We start from the raw sequence: 13,934 nt of genomic DNA on the forward strand, positions 1-13,934 counted from the left end.
GATCAAAGATCAATCTTTTGCGAGTTTCTATTCATATTATCGACGGGATAAGAGCGACGATATTATGTTGTTGGCTATAGATATTTTTATTATGGCATTGTTTATCGTTGGGATTAATTTATTTATTCCTGTGAGAAAGAAATGATGAATGGATAAAAAGTGCCTATGAAAATTAACCCCGTGATCTATGGAACAAATGATGATGGTGATTTGCATCCGATCGTTTTCTGAATGGGTTGTCAACATCCTTTGATATAGGTCTTCATTTGTGATTGGAGCCAAGATAACGTTCTACCAACCCTAGATGAAATAGGTAAAGGCAGTACCACAACGTAATTTGAGGCAGATTGTAGATTTGGATCCAGATCTGGCAAGATCCAACCCAAATTTGACCCGTTTGCACCCCTACTGGACATGAACACAACACATTGTGAGAATTAACGGATGCTGTCAATGCTATGTTCCTACCTTTATCTTTCTTTTTGTTACCTTGATTGTTTTTTCTTTCAAACAGATACATAGATGGCTAGGGATGGCAGTGGGGTGGGGGAAGGTCTCCACCCCCGCCCCGCCTCAAGATTAGAACCTCCATCCCCGCCTCCATCCCCGGCGGGGATGGATTTTAACCTCCACCCCCGCCTTCATCCCTGTTTCATGTCCTCCATGCATCCCCGGTTCAAACGGGGATGAGGCAGGGAAAAGTGGCAGGGACGGGGTGGGGCGGGGATCGTGGCGGGGATGGGGCAGGGCGGGGAAAAGGGTACGTCCATCCCCGCCTCCATCCCCGAACCGGGATGGATTTTAACCTTCATCCCTGCCTCCATCCCCATTTCATACCCTTCCAAATGGGGCGAGGTGGGGCGGGGCCCCGCTTTCCCCCGGTCCACTGCCATCCCTATAGATGGCACTAATTTTTATTACAAATACCATAAATGACCCCAAACTAGAAAATATAACAAACATGACAATTTTACTGTTTACTTGATAGTTTTGCCCTTTTGCCGCCTCCAAGTCATGGCGCGTGGTTTTTTTTAGAAGACCCTTAGATGGCACATGATTTTTCCAGTCGACAACTTATATGGTGCTCGATTTTTCCAGGTGACAACTTACATGGTGCCTGAATTTTTTAGAGCGACAATGTCTTGGTTATGGGACAAAACTCTCAGGCGAGAAGTTCTTGATTATGCAACAAAAGGCATAACTTTTCAGGCGATAATAAGAACCACAAGTGGTTTGACCTAGGCGTTTAATTTTTTATGCACGAAAGGGTCAAACTGTCAAGAAAAAAAATCAAGTAGCCATATTTGTTATATTTTGAGTAGTGAATTGGCCATATTTGACGTATTTCTCTAGTTTTGGCCAAAAACATGAAATGGTGCCAAAAGTGAGTGCCATCTATGTCATTATTAGTTTTTCTTTTAAAATTTGCCATTGATTATACTATGTTTGAATGTTTAATTAATAGTTATTGTTATAGCAATTTAGAATTATAGTTCAAGAATTTGCATTAAGGGAATTTGCATACTTTATTGCTTTAGTTATATATATATATATATATATATATATATATATATATATATATTGGCAACTTTTTTATTCAAAAAATGATCGTACTGTATGACAAATTTGATGCATTTTTTGAAATGCTTTACAAATTACTAAATCCACCAAATGAGCAATTCTGCACACCACAACAAAGCAGTGGATTAGCGACGACCACATTCTGTCGCTAACCGGCTTAGCGACGAATTAGCGACGACTAGGCGACGGTATGCTTACGTCGCGAATTTTTCGACACTAACTGGCGACGGAATAAATTTGTCGCCAGGTCCATCGCTAATTGCGACGGACTAACGAGCGTTGTATTTTGTCACCAATCCGTCGGTACTAAACGGCGACCTCGGCTTGGCGACGGATTTACGTCCGTCGCAAAGACGTTGCTAGATTTATATACATACCGACGGATGTTTCTGTCGCTAATCCGTCGCAAACACGAAAAAAAAATTAAAAAATATTATTTAAAAATTAAATACCGAGAACGGTAGAATTTATATTTCCTGTACAATTTATATTTTCTGTAAATAAAAAACAAACTACACTAAAAAATCCCATATAAAAGGAATCTACAACAATTAATCGTTCCGCCTTAAAATTAACAAGTTGAATTATTTACAATTCAACAATTACAATTAGGAAACATAAAAAAATAGAACTTCTTCAACACAGTTCTCTAATCATCGCCAAGATTTTGTGTGTCTTCTTGTTCATTGCCTTTATCTGTCTCTTCAGCTCCGCTACGCTGATTATCGCTAGCAGCCTACACAAGAAAAGAACAGTCAGTATTGATAAACAAAATATAATGAAATAAATTACACACTATATGTGATTCTATCATGTGCTCATGTGTGTTCTAACAATAAAAAAACTCTATATGTGATTCTATCATGCTCATATGTGCTTTAAGGCAGACAAAAAGTTATATATGTGATTCTATCATGCTCATATGTGTGTTAAGGCAGTCGAAAAATTGAATATGTGATTATAGCATGCTCACATGTGTTCTAAGGCAGCTAGAAAAACTCTATATGTGATTCTACCATGCTCAGATGTGCTTTAAGGCAGGCAAAAAACTATATATGTAATTCGATCATGCTCGCATGTGTGCTAAGGCAGTCAAAAAATTGAATATGTGATTATAGCATGCTCATATGTGCTCTAAGGCAAGCAAAGTAAAAAAATTTATATGTGATTCTATCATGAATGATATATGTTCTAAGGCAGTAAAAAAACTCTATATGTGATTTTGGCATGCTCATATGTGTTTTAAGGTAGTCAAAAAACTGAATATGTGATTATAACATGCTCATATGTGTTCTTAGGCAGTCAAAAAATTGAATATGTGATTATAGCATGCTCATATGTGTTCTAAGGCAGTCAAAAAAACTTTATATGTGATTCTATCATGCTCATATGTGCTCTAAGGCAGGCAAAAAACTTTATATGTGATTATAGCATACTCATATGTGCTCTAAGGCAGGCAAAAAACTTTATATGTGATTATAGCATGCTCATATGTGCTCTAAGGCAATAAAAAAACTCTATATGTGATTATAGCATGCTCATATGTGCTCTAAGGCAATAAAAAAACTCTATATGTGATTCTATCATGCTCATATGTGCTCTAAGGCAGGCAAAAAGTTATATATGTGATTCTATCATACTCATATGTGTGCTAAGGCAGTCAAAAAACTGAATATGTGATTATACCTGAGAGGGACCTGCAATCGAAGATCCTCTATTCAGCACAATATTGGTGATCTCATCTCGGAGAAAGGGGGCGACGGTGTCATGGAAGTAGTCATTCATTGTGTCCTTAATGATCTGGCGTACATCATCACCGGAAAGAATAAGCTGCTGCTTGGAGCTTATGTCGGCGAAAGTAGCCTGTGAGTCGTAACTGGAAGAAACAATAACTGGTGAAGTGTTCAGATTACTCCCAAACCCGAATACGCGACCTTTTTGGGGTTCACCTGCTGCAGTCACCTATGCTGCATGATCAAATAATGGATGATGAGTAGCGTCATCGCCATATCGCTCTACCATATATTGCTCATATGCCTCCTATAAAATAATGTTTAAAGTAATGCATTAATAATTAATGATAACATTATGATAACTTGCATATTGCAATGATTATTAATAGAATAAATACATATCTTTGTCGTTCTCGCCTTCTCTGATACGAAGACTCCCGTGGTCTTCCGTTTATGTCTTTCAACAAACATATCCTTATATGGTACAATGCCTCCTTTTTCTGCTTTCTGCGAAGTTAAAGGACAAAAGATTTAGTACACAAGTTTGCAACAATACTTATAAAATTAATATTATATATTGATGAGTTACCATTTTCTTTAAATGACTCCCAAATGTCTTAGATCCACCTGTATGTAGATGGGCTTCGGGCATTTTCGTTCGATTTTGTGCAACCTTCGCAGAGCGATTTCGAAATGCATCTCCCGCCCACTTATCGCACATTTCATCCCAGTAATCTCTCCTGATAGTAATAGGGTCATGGCCCTTCCATTGTAGTGGATCATCTACTATGTCAGATGCTTTTTTTGCTGCAGTCTTCATAGCATGCAGCATGTCTGCAAATCGATTGACAGCCACCTTCTGTCACGCCTTCCTTACATCATTTTCTTCCACCGTAGTTGCGAAGTGATTCGAAGCCTATAAATATTTTCAAAAAGTTAGTAGACATTACTTAAAAAAATTAAATATGAAACACATTAACTATGAGGAACAACTGTATATCGTGAATGAGGACCACAATCTGCCTAACACCTCCTTTGGGTATTCTTTCCATTGAGCAACCGGTTCTGATAGATGTTGAAGAAGTGAATTCCTAATCTCCCGTACTACTTCTTGTGGCTCAAACCTCGTGCTGCACATGAATTGCTACACAGTAAATATCAATATAAAATATTTATAAGATATGCAATAATTGAAAACAAAATACTTACGGTCGATTATCGATATACATTATTCGAATGAGCCTTCTTGTGACAGACTAAGAAGACCATGTTTCCTGTGTTGGCTCCTGACTTGTATGATCAACTGGTGTAGGTGGGTCGTGTATAGGCGAAACATCATCTGTAAAAAAATACGTTAGAAATTCTCAGAATGCGCATTTGAACTAATCAAACATCCAATTAGTTAAATGATATACCTATCACAGGAGCCCGTGAAGATGAAGGTTGGTCATGGCTACTACTGGATGAGCGACCATTGTAACCTCCACGAACCATATTCTAACAAATAACATATGTCATACAATATATTCAAATCATTCACATTAAGTATTACAATATATTCAAGTCATTCGCATCAAGTATTACAATAATTCAAATCATTCATATCAGGTACTGCAATGCATTCAAGTCATTCACGTCAAGCATTGCAATGCATTCAAATCATTCGCATCAAGTATTACAATGCATTCGAATAATTCAAATCATTCACATCAAGTATTGCAATGTATTCGAATCATTCGTATCAAGTATTACAATACATTCAAATCATTCACATCAAGTATTACGATGCATTCAAATAATTCGTATCAAGTATTATAATACATTCAAATAAAATTTTTAATCATTCACACCAAGTGTTGCAATACAAGTCACTCATTCGCATCAAGTATTATAATACATTCAAATAATTCAAATCATTCACATCAAGTGTTGCAATGCATTCGAATCAATAAAACCAAGTATTATAATACATTCAAATAAAAATTTTAATCATTCACACCAAGTGTTGCAATACAACTCATTCATTCGCATCAAGTATTACAATACATTCAAATAATTCAAATAATTCACATCAAGTACCGCAATGCATTTAAATAGAGGTTTGTAGTACAAGATTTTGCTCACTAGCTTGAGAATTCTTCATCGTCACTAGTTTGAGTTTCTTCTTCTTCTTCTTCTTCTTCTTCTTCTTTTTCTTCTTCTTCTTCTTTATTGTTTGCCCATCCACTTGGTACATCATTTGGATCACATTCCTCTATGAATGTTTCATCAGCCAATGGAGATATGACATGCATATCATGCGCAACATCGTGACCATAAACGAAGTCATAGACATCATCTGATTGATAGTAATCGTTGTCTTTAGCTAACTCATCCTCCTCTAACTGATCATACTCAGGGTATAGTTTGGACTTCACCTTGCAAACTGCCCACCATTCATTTCTATCTGACTTTTTTATACTCGGATATGAAGTATAATAAACTTGTTGAGCTTGCGAGGCTAATATGAATGGTTCATATGTTCCAAATCTGGATTTATGATTCACCTCCACAATGCCTGAAGCTTTGTCGAGTCTTGTTGCAGTTGGATCAAACCAATGACACTTGAATAAAGTTACCCTGTTATTTATGCCTAAGTAAGTCAACTCCATTATTTCCTCTATAACACTGTAGTAATCATGTTCATTTTCACCGTAGCTGCTACCCTTGTCACACACGCCACTATTTATCGTTGATTTGTTTATACCGTAATCTTTTGTATGGAATCGATAACCATTTACGATGTACCCGTTGTAGCATTGCACAACTTTGGTCGGACCATTTTCTAAATCACATATTCCTTGATCTTTAACATCACCATGATGGACCTACGCACAGACATAAACAATGATTGTGTTGCATCTAGTGTTGTTTATAAGTACAAAATTTATGTTAGCTTCTTTACCAACTGTTTCAACCACTCCACAAACTTAGTTTAATGTTCTTTTTGTACTTCTGCATCAGTGAGATGTGAAACTTCTCTTTGCAACTCCAGATCAAATTGCCTGCAAACCACAAATACTTATATTATCGAGTCATGTATTTACATATAGAACATAAAAGGATTTATAATTGTGTTGCATCTACATATACTTACTCGATGTATGGGTCGATCGTTGAGCAATTAAAAAGAATATAGATGTGTGTTGTGTCTTGCTCTCGATCTGTCAATAGCCTTGATCGGCAACTACCAAATGCATGCTCAAGTGGTTGAAATATCGACAGCTTGTCAGCTACAGTTACTTGTTCTCCATCATCGTTACAGGGCGGGCATGTGTAACGTGTTGGAATATGAGGTTCGAAGTACATAGATGAGAAATTTGAAATCTCTTCTAAAGTGTACGCCTCACAAATAGAGCATTCTACTCTTGCTTTATTACGAACCTTTTTTTAGGTCGAACATGCATCTGACAAGAATATACATTTTAAATTTTAAATATCTGTCATTAAAGAGACAAATATAAAAAAACATATATCTTTCAAATGGGTACATCCATCGATATTGCACAGGGCCACCAACCCTTAGTTCATATGGCAGATGTATGATCAAATGTTCCATAACATCGAAAAATGCTGGCGGAAATATCTTTTCAAGCAGACAAACGGTGGTGATGACAGAGTCCTCAAGATTCTTTACATCTGATACTACGACCTACGATGCGCATAATGTTCTGAAAAATCCGCTCAACTCAGACAATACCCCCCATATAGGTTTGTCTAATATATCATGAAATGCTAGGGGTATCAATCGTTGCATAAAGATATGACAATCATGGCTCTTCAACCCATATAACTGTTCATCGTCAATCTTCACAGCCCAAGCAATGTTAGAGACATATCCATCTGAAAATCTCAGTTCTCTCAACCATTGGCATACATGTTTTATTTGATCAGGTCCGAGCACGTACTTTGCCTTTGGTTTCAATACTTTGCCATTATACTCTTTGAGTTCTAATTCTGGTCTTTTACATATTAATTTTAAATCCATACGGGCCTTTGGATTATCCTTCATTTTTTCTTTAACATTCATTATTGTATTGAACACATTATCAAACACATTTTTCTCTACATGCATCACATCCAAATTATGTTGTATCAATAGGGTCGGCCAATACGGTAGTTCCCAAAAAATAGATTTCTTCGTCCAATTGTGATCCTTCCCAAATCCACAGAAGGGTGTAGGATTGCAAGCATATGTTAATACATCTGGAAAGTATCACAATCTTCTTAGAATCTCTATGCCAGACAATCTTGATGATGGACCTTCTGTTTCAGTTGTGTCTGCTTTAAACGCATTCTTTTGTCGTCGGAATGGATGGTCGCTGGGTAGAAATCGCCGATGGCACTCAAACCAGCAAGACTTCCTTCCATGCCTCAATCTAAAAGCTTTGGAATCCTCCATGCAGTACGGACAAGCCAACCTCTCATGTGTGCTCCAACCAGATAGCATACCATATGCAGGAAAGTCACTGATTGTCCATAAAACATCGGCCTTCATGTTGAAATTTTGTTTTTTGTGGGCATCATACGTGGTAACACAGTCATCCCACAGTACTTTTAGTTCATCAATCAATGTCTTTAAATATACATCAAGATTTTGGCCAGGTGAGGTCGGACCAGGGATCAACAGAGACAAGAAAAGATTTAGACGTTTCATACACAAGCTTGATGGAAGGTTGTATGGAGTTACAAATACTGGCCAGCATGAGTATGGAGTTGATCTACTCCCAAATGGATTAAATCCATCTGTACATAGACCGAGTCTAACATTTCGCACTTTCATTGCGAAGTTCTGATGAGTACTATCAAAGTGCTTCCAAGCTTCAGCGTCAACAAGATGTGTGATCTTTTTTTCATCGTGTCGAACTTTATTTGCATGCCATCTCATGTGTTTAGTTGTCCTTGAAGACATATACAATCGCTGCAATCTAGGAGTGATAGGAAAGTAGCAGAGTGACTTGTATGAAACTTCATTTGATCTCGTGCTACCATTGCCTTTTGTCTTTGGCTTGAACCGAGGATGACCACATGACGGACATGATATGTTGTTTTCTTGCTCCTTGAAATACAACATGCAATGATTTGGACAAACATCAATTTTTTTGTAACCCATACCTAGAGCGTTGACCATAACTTTCACACGATAAAAATTTTGTGATAATTTCTCATCTTTGGGCAATATACTCTTCACAATTATGCACAAACGGTCAAAACATGATCGACTCAAATTATACTCGGACTTCAAATTCATTAGTTGAAGAACTGCAGACAAGATAGTGTGACTCTCACAACCGTTCCATAGTGGCTCATCAACATCTCTAAGTAAATCATAAAATCTACTAGCTTCATCTACGACAGTTCTTACATTACTAGAACTCATAGCAGAACCCAGTTCTGTTCCTGCGACATCAAATATCGTATCCGTATATGAATTATCGTGCACCATATTCACCCGTGCATCAAAATTGTTTCTAAATTTTTCTCCATGAAACATTCAGTTCTGATAATCACTCACAAAACCCTTTCTGTATAGGTGATGTCTAACGCTATGAGGTTCTATAAATCGATTATTCTTACAAATCTTGTAGGGACACCTAATCTGACCTGTGGGATCCACTGTACTGACACTTGCCATTGCAAATTCAATAGAACTGTCAACACCATCCATATATTCATGCGATAACTCATTGTCCACTATCTTACGGTACATTCATTCACGGTTTGCAGTCATTTTCTTATGATGTTACGAATAATAGCCTAACAAATTAAAAGAGAATAATCAGAATGCTACGATGAAGAACATATCAAATTTATCATGCAATATATGATGTCATACAATAACAAAAATTTTGATGCATGCATTAATAACTTAATATTTTCATGTGCAAATTATTAATGACATTATACAATCATTTGAAACATGCTTTCATTATACAATTTCACATGGAAGTCATAATCAAATTGAAAGTAACTACATGCAAGCATGGATACAATTACATCAAACATTGCAATACATCATAATCATTCATATCAAACAAATGGCAAACATGTACCTGCAGCAAACACACTTCAATATCTCACTAACTACTACCATGCCTAGCATGGACTCCGTACTCCAAAAATAAGAACACTTCAATATTCATACATTAAAATTATACTCAGCATGATCTCCGAACTCCAACAAAGCAACCCTAAATATCAACAACTAAGTGAGTGTGTGAACAATAAAGTGTTACATCTAATAAATTAAATAACATGTGATACACTTGCATCACTTACTCGCCACAGGTATTTACCCGATTTGCATTGTTTTGACACTTACTTACCACAGGTGGTTGAGCACGAGTTGGTTCCATTGAAAAATCTGCACAAAAAAACACTGTTTTAAAATGAAGTCACCACGAAAAAAAAAGTTGTTCTGGCAAGGGGTTGACTCCCCTGCTGTTCCGGCAGGGGATCGACCCCCTTACGGAACATAGGGGGTTAACCCCCTTACGGAACGTAGGAAGTTAACTGACCCCGTTCGGGCAGGAGGTCGACCCCCAGCCTTTCCGCCAATGAGTCGACTCCCTGCAGGAACAACAGGGGGTCGCCCCCCTGCCTGAGCAGGCAGAGGGTTGACCCCCTGCCTGTTCTGGTAGGTGGTTAAACCCCCTGCCTGTTCTGGCAGGTGGTTAAACCCCCTGCCGGAAGGCAGGTGGTTAACCCCCTGCCGGGGTCGACCCCCTGCCGGAAAGGCAGGGGGTTAACCCCCTGCAGGGGTCCCCTGCCGAAAACGCAGGGGGTTAACCCCTGCCTTTCCGGCAGGGGTCCCCTGCCGAAAACGCAGGGGGTTAACCCCTGCCTTTCCGGCAGGGGGGTCGACCCCGTTTTCTGGTAGGGGGTTAACCCCCTGCGTTTCCGACAGGGGGGTCGACCCCCGGCCGGAACAGCAGGGGGTTAACCCCCTGCCTTTCCAGCAGGGAGTCGACCCCCTGTTGAAAAATGCGGGGGGGGGGGGGGGGGGGTCCTTTACCTTTCTCTGGGCGGAGGGGCCTGCGGACGGTGGGACCGGCAAACGGCGGGAGTGGGACTGGCGAACGACGGGAGCGGCGAACGGCGGGAGCAGCGAAAGAAGAAAAGGAAAAGCTGTCTGGGATTAGGGTTATTCGAAACTTAGCGACGGATTAAATCCGTCGCTAAGCCCACGTAAATCAAATTTACGAAACCAGCGACGGAATATACGTCGTCGCTACTTAGCGACGGAGTAGAGTTTGTTGCAAGAGTCGTCAGTAAATCGGGCGGCCGTAACAACAAAATAGTATGTCGCAAAATCCGTCGCTAAATAGCGACGTACTATATTCCGTCGCTGGTTTCGTATGCTTCATGAATTATAGCGACGGATGTTTTTCGCTCGTTAATCCGTCACTAACTAGCGACAGAAATATTCTGTCGCTACCGTCCATCGCTAACAACGTGTTTTCTTGTAGAGGCAAGTTTTTAATTTTTTTAACACTTTCACCATTCACAACTGTGAATTTTCAATTTTTGCAGGTCACGACGCTAAAAGTTGATGGACTTGCGAAACTCATCAACAAAATCACATTTGATATTGTGATATTTCAAAAATTATTGCAAAAATCTACCTTGCAAAATTCTCAAGGAGTATAGCATGAAGTATTACAAAATTACTAAAAACTTAAGAAAGTCTTATATTGCAAAATTTTTAAGGAGTATCGTAATGGTATTGGTCAATTTATTTTTCTTGTGAAATTCATATATATAAATAATATTTTGTTTCTCAAACCCTTATTTGCATGCAAATGCCCTGTTTTTGCAGCCCTAGAGTTTTTTTGGTTCCAAACCGGTGGTCTCCAATCCTTTCAGTGACATTTTGATGATATTTCGACTTTGCAAAAATCTCTCTCAGCGACGATTCATCGACAACGCTTCAATGTCAGTGGAAAACCCCAAAAGCATGAATAGGACTTCATCGATAGTGAGTTTTTCCTATAAAAACATGAGTGGCATTTCATCAACAACGAGTTTTTTTGGTAAAAGCATCGGTGGTGAGAAGATAAGTGACACTTTATCCATGGTGATTTTTTTAATAGAATCATCAATGGTGAAAATATTAGTGGTACATCATCGACGGTGATTTTTTTTATAAAAACATCTGTGGTGAGATCTTATGATATAGGTAGAATAGAAAACCAAAAGTACACGAGTGGTTCGTGAGACTTGCATTCTCATCATAGAGAACGTGAAGGATGATTATGCAAAAAGCATATGTTCTAACAAACTATGATAGCCGAAAAGATGTGTTGAATGATGATGATGTAGAATCGACATGTATCATAGTCAATGTGACATGGTGTGGGTGAGATAGAAAATTTACCAAAATAAAATAGAATATAGAATCAACGACGATATATTGTGTTTTTACCCAATCAAATATGTGATGCAAATTGGCATTCTTGAGGCCAAAAAGATGAAGGTACCTCTGCATATACTTTATTTTCTTTTCATCAAAGAGGCAGTGAGAAGTTGTTGAGCTCCCAAACTGATTTTGATGATTACAAAACTCTTCAAGAATTAATAAATTAATATCAAGTGCAGAGACTTAATATTATCTAAAATATTTTTAAAGATCATATTTCGATTATAAATATCTCCCTAAAAATCCAAAAAGTTTATGCAATTATCATATGATCATAATGAAGAAGTGTTGACCCTTGAGCAACAAGAGTTGACCCTTGAATATGTTCAAAATCAACTGCCAAAACCTCATATAATACCACAAAAGAGTCGACACTTAAACCAAAGAGTTGATCCTTGAAGAAGTGTATATATAAATCTCCAAGCAATAAAGAGTTGACCCTCCATCAAGAAAGAGTCGACCCTTAGACAACTGAATGCAGAGTTTGTTGCTGTGCATTGAAGAATCGGCTCCCTGTGAAGCATATAAATATACTTTGTTTTAAAGAGTCAACCCTCTAAATGAAGAGTCAATCATTGGGGGGAAAAGATTCGACTCCTGAACATAATAGGCAAATTTTAACGTTAATATAGCCATTGTAAAAGGTGTTTTTCGTTCCCAACTGCTCTTCGACTATCATAATTCATCCTCTATATAAAATGAAGATGAATTAGTGCTTTGTAAAAAAAGAAAAATCACATATACCTTTTAAGTACATCAAAGATTCAAAGCTTTCAAGTATTCAAGCTCTTCAAAGATCTCCAACAATGAATTATCTTGAATCTTTTCGATTGTGTTAAATATATTTAAGGATTATGATTTGAATTTTCTTTACTCTTATTGTTTGCAAATCTTGTAGTGGTAAAAGAGTGACCTTCCATATGTCATGAAAGGCCAAACCCGTTCTCCACAGTATCAAATTTGTAACGATTGATGCTACTGTGTCACTAGTAGGTTTAGTGCACTTTACCTTGTGTTGGGACATTGCAAGTTCTAATCTCATCTTAAATGGTATGGTTATGTAACTGATAAGCCTAAGCAAAGCTTTTTCTGTTGAAATAATATATATATATATATATATATATACAACAAACAAACAACAACTACGCCTTCATCCCAAAACAATTGGGGTCGGCGATATGAACCAACAAAGAAAATCATTCTGGGTCTTCCACATGAATCCTTCTCCTCCATTCATTTCTATCCAATGCCATGTCCTCTGTGAGGTTCAAAGCATTCATATCCTTTCCTATCACCTCCATCCATGTCTTCCTAGGCCTACCCCGACCTCTTTTAACTAATATATTTTCCCATTTCTCCATCCTTCTAACTGGAGCATCATTAGGCCTTCGTGGAATATGTCCAAACCACCGTAAATGATTCTCTCTCATCTTATTTTCAATGGGTGCAACGCCTACCTTCTTACGTATCTCCTCGTTCCGAATCTTATCTTTTATTGTATTTCCACACATCCATCTCAGCATACGCATCTCAGCTACACTCATTTTTTGAATATGATGTCTCTTGGCAGCCCAACATTCCGTACTATATAGTAAAGCGGGCCTAATAGTCGTCCTATAAAACTTTTCCTTCAACCGCAATGGCATTTTACGATCGCACAACACTCCAGTTGCACTCTTCCATTTCATCCACCCAACCTTTATCCTATGATTTACATCTCCATCAATTTCTCCATACTTTTGAATGATAGATCCCAAATATTTGAAAGAGTCATCCACCGGTATTTCTTGCTCACCAAGCTTCACTACACTCCCATCTCTATTTCGTTGCTTACTAAATCGACATTCCATGTATTTTGTCTTACTCTTACTCAACTTAAAACCTCTTGCTTCCAATGTCTGTCTCCATAATTCTAACTTAGCATTAACCCCAGCTCTAGACTCATCAATCAAAACAATATCATCAGCAAACAACATACACCACGGTACATTTTCTTGAATTGATCTCGTAAGCTCATCCATCACTATAGCAAATAAGAAAGGGCTTAAAGAAGATCCTTGATGTAACCCAACCGTTATAGGAAAATTGGTTGTCACCCCTCCACAAGTGCAGACATTGGTTACTACTCCTTCATACATATCTTTAATTATATTAATGTACTT

Source organism: Nuphar pumila, chromosome 1, assembly GCF_984573655.1.
Source record: "Nuphar pumila chromosome 1, dmNupPumi1.hap1.1, whole genome shotgun sequence".
In the NCBI taxonomy this organism is placed as follows: Eukaryota; Viridiplantae; Streptophyta; class Magnoliopsida; order Nymphaeales; family Nymphaeaceae; genus Nuphar; species Nuphar pumila.